Source organism: Oryctolagus cuniculus, chromosome 1, assembly GCF_051225735.1.
Source record: "Oryctolagus cuniculus isolate XC-2025 breed Fujian yellow rabbit chromosome 1, ASM5122573v1, whole genome shotgun sequence".
NCBI lineage: Eukaryota > Metazoa > Chordata > Mammalia > Lagomorpha > Leporidae > Oryctolagus > Oryctolagus cuniculus.
In genome coordinates, this window is record NC_142867.1 from 197,335,551 (window position 1) to 197,338,646 (window position 3,096).

General features: G+C 45.5%; 1 pseudogene across 1 annotated transcript; it reads left to right on the plus strand.

The window, feature by feature from the left end:
* The first annotated feature begins 303 nt into the window (after nucleotides 1–303).
* LOC100343693 (ATP synthase F(0) complex subunit C1, mitochondrial pseudogene) lies at nucleotides 304–922 on the plus strand (annotated as a pseudogene). Its single transcript, XR_016210590.1, has one exon. The product of XR_016210590.1 is annotated as an ATP synthase F(0) complex subunit C1, mitochondrial pseudogene (transcript).
* The last annotated feature ends 2,174 nt before the right edge of the window (nucleotides 923–3,096 follow it).

Below are 3,096 nucleotides of genomic sequence, written 5' to 3' on the forward strand. Positions count from 1 at the left end.
CCATTGGAGGGTGAACCAACGGCAAAAGGAAGACCTTTCTCTCTCTGTCTCTCTCTCTCACTGTCCACTCTGCCTGTAAAAAAAAAAAAAAAAAAAAAAAAAAAAAAAAAAAAAAAAACACTAGGCCAAACACCTGCCCCAGTACCTATGAATTTTGGTGAAGAATCTTCTACCAGCTATACTTTTGACACAGATGCAAGCCAATCAGTATAAAAACAAACATGTAGGCATCAACTAATGATAGAAAAATAAGATGGCTTATAGGTGAAACAAATGGTTTCTGATCACTAGATAATGTGTAACTTTTTTTTAACTTAAAAAATAATTTGGACCTTGAGCTGGGCGAGCGCTGTGGGCCGAGCAGGGGCTGCAGGGCAGTGGGAGTGCAGACTGAAACAATGCAGGCCACCGGGTCGCTACTCATTTCTCCGGCTATGGTCCGCTGTTGTACCAGGGGCCTACTCAGGTCTGTGTCTGCCTCCTTCCTGAGCAGGCCAGAGGACTTGCCTAAACAGCCTCCCTGCAGTAGCTCCCCACTCCAGGTCGCCCGGCGGGAATTCCAGACCAGCATTGTCTCCTGGGACATCTACACGGCGGCCAAGTTCATCGGTGCTGGGGCCGCCACAGTCGGCGTGGCTGGCTCAGGAGCTGGCATCGGCACAGTGTTTGGCAGCTTGATCATTGGCTACGCCAGGAACCCGTCTCTCAAGCAGCAACTCTTCTCCTATGCCATTCTGGGTTTCGCGCTGTCCAAGGCCATGGGGCTCTTCTGTTTGATGTTCGCCTTCCTCATCCTCTTCGCCATGTGAGGCTCCGTGGGAGTTGCTCACCTGTTCCTGCTGGTTGGACTCCATGCCGATCCTGGTGCTGGAGTGCGCTGAACTTTACCATTAAACGACGTTTCTCTACACCCAAAAAAAAATAATAATAATAATAATTTGAGGGTTCTGTGCTGTGATATACCAGCTAAAGCTGCCGCCAGCAGCACTGGCATCCCATTTGGGTGCCAGTTCAAGTCCTGGCTGCCCTAGTTATTTTTTATTTATTTTTTTAATTTTTTGTTTGTGTGTGTGTGTGTGTGTGTGATTTATTTATTTATTTGAAAGGCAGAGTTGCAGAAAGGCAGAGGCAGAGAGAAAGGTCCTCTATCCACTGGTTCACTCCCCAAATGACTGTAGCGGCTGGAACTGAGCCAATCCAAAGCCAGGAGCCAGGAGCTTCTTCTGGGTCTCCCACACATGTGCAGGGTCCCAAGCACTTGGACCATCTTCTGCTGCTTTCCCAGGCCATAGCGGAGAGCTGGATTAGAAGTGGAGCAGCTGGGACTCGAACTGGCACCCTTGGTTGCTGGCACTGTGGGTGGCAGCTTTTCGCACTACGCCACAGCACTGGCCATCCCAAGTGTCATTTAACCGCTGCAACAAACATCCACCCAGATAATAACATTCTTGATCTGATGACACAAATAATAAATGTCCGGAAATTTTTTAAAGTATTATGGGGGTGGGCACTGTGGCACAGTGGGTTAAGACATTACTTGGGATGCCTACATCCCATATCCGAGTGCCAATTGAATCCCAATTACTCTACTGCTGATCCAGCTTCCAGGAAGACAACAGAGAATGGCTCAAGTACTTGGGTCTGTACCACCCACATGTGAGATCTGGATAGAGTCTGGGCTCTTCGTTTCAGCATGGCCGATTGTTGAGGGCATTTGGGGAGTGAACCAGCAGATGAAAGATCTACCTATGATCTCTCTTCCTCTTCCTCTTCCTCTCCCTCTTTGACTCTATCTCTATCTCTATCTTTCTCTGTCATTTGGCTTTTAAAATAAAATAAATCTTAAAAAAAAATTACCAAGAAATAAATGCAATAAGTACTATTGTGATTTTCCTTCCGTGTGTACATGTATGTTTACTCCTCCCATGTTTGTGTTTATTTTTGTTATAAAATTGCATACACAAATTTTTCCTACTGTTTAAACACATTATATTATGAGAACTATATTCCATGTTACTTGTCTCTTGAGAACATATTTAATGCTGAAAATAATTCAACAAATCTGTCCATCAAAATTTATTAACTTTTAAATTATTTTTGGACTTGTAGGCTGTCCATCAGTCAGTATCCTTCAGAAAAACAAAATAGTAGTAATGTATATATGCATACATAAAGGGAGATACAGTTCAGAAATTGGTTCATCCAATTGTGAGACTGGCAAACCCAAAATCTGTAGGGTAGTTTGGAAATTCTCTAGCAAGAGCTGATATTGTGGGGCTGGCACTGTGGCATAGCAGGTAAAGCTGCCACCTACAGTGCGGGCTCCCATATGGCTGTCCCACTTCTGATCCAGCTCTCTGCTATGGCCTGGGAAAGCAGTGGAAGATGGTCCAAGTCCTTGGGCCCCTGCACCCATATGGGAGACCTGGAAGAAGTTCCTGGCTCCTGGCTTCAGATTGGCTCAACTCTGGCCATTGCAGCCATTTGGGGAATGAACCAGTGGATGGAAGACTTCTCTCTCCCTCTCTCTGCCTCTGCCTTTCTAATAAATAAATCATTTTTTAAAAGTTGTTATTGCATTTTTAAAAGATCTATTTATTTGAAAGAGTTACAGAGATGAAGAGACAGAAAGAGGGAAATCTTCCATCAGCTGCTCTGCTCCCCAGATGGCTGCAGTTGCTAGGTCTGAGCCAGGCTGAAGCTAGGAGCCAGGAGCTGCATCCGGGACATCCACATGGGTGGCAGGGACCCAAACACCTGGGCCACCTCCCACTGCCTTTCCCAGGCTATTTGCAAGGAGCTGGATCAGTAGCAGAGCAACCAGGACATGAACTGGTGCCCATTTGGGATGCCAGCATCGCCATGGCAGCTCTACCCACTATGCCACAACACCGGCCCCCTGACATCTTAAGACCGAATTTCTTCTTTCTCAGGAAAACCTATTTTCCTTTTAAGGTCTTTCATTTGATGGGATAAGCCCCAGTTACATGATCGAGGATAATTTCCTTCATGGAATATTTCTCACCTCTACAAAGTTCCTTCACAACAACACCTACATAAGCATTTGATTAAATAACTAGCACTACTATATAAGCA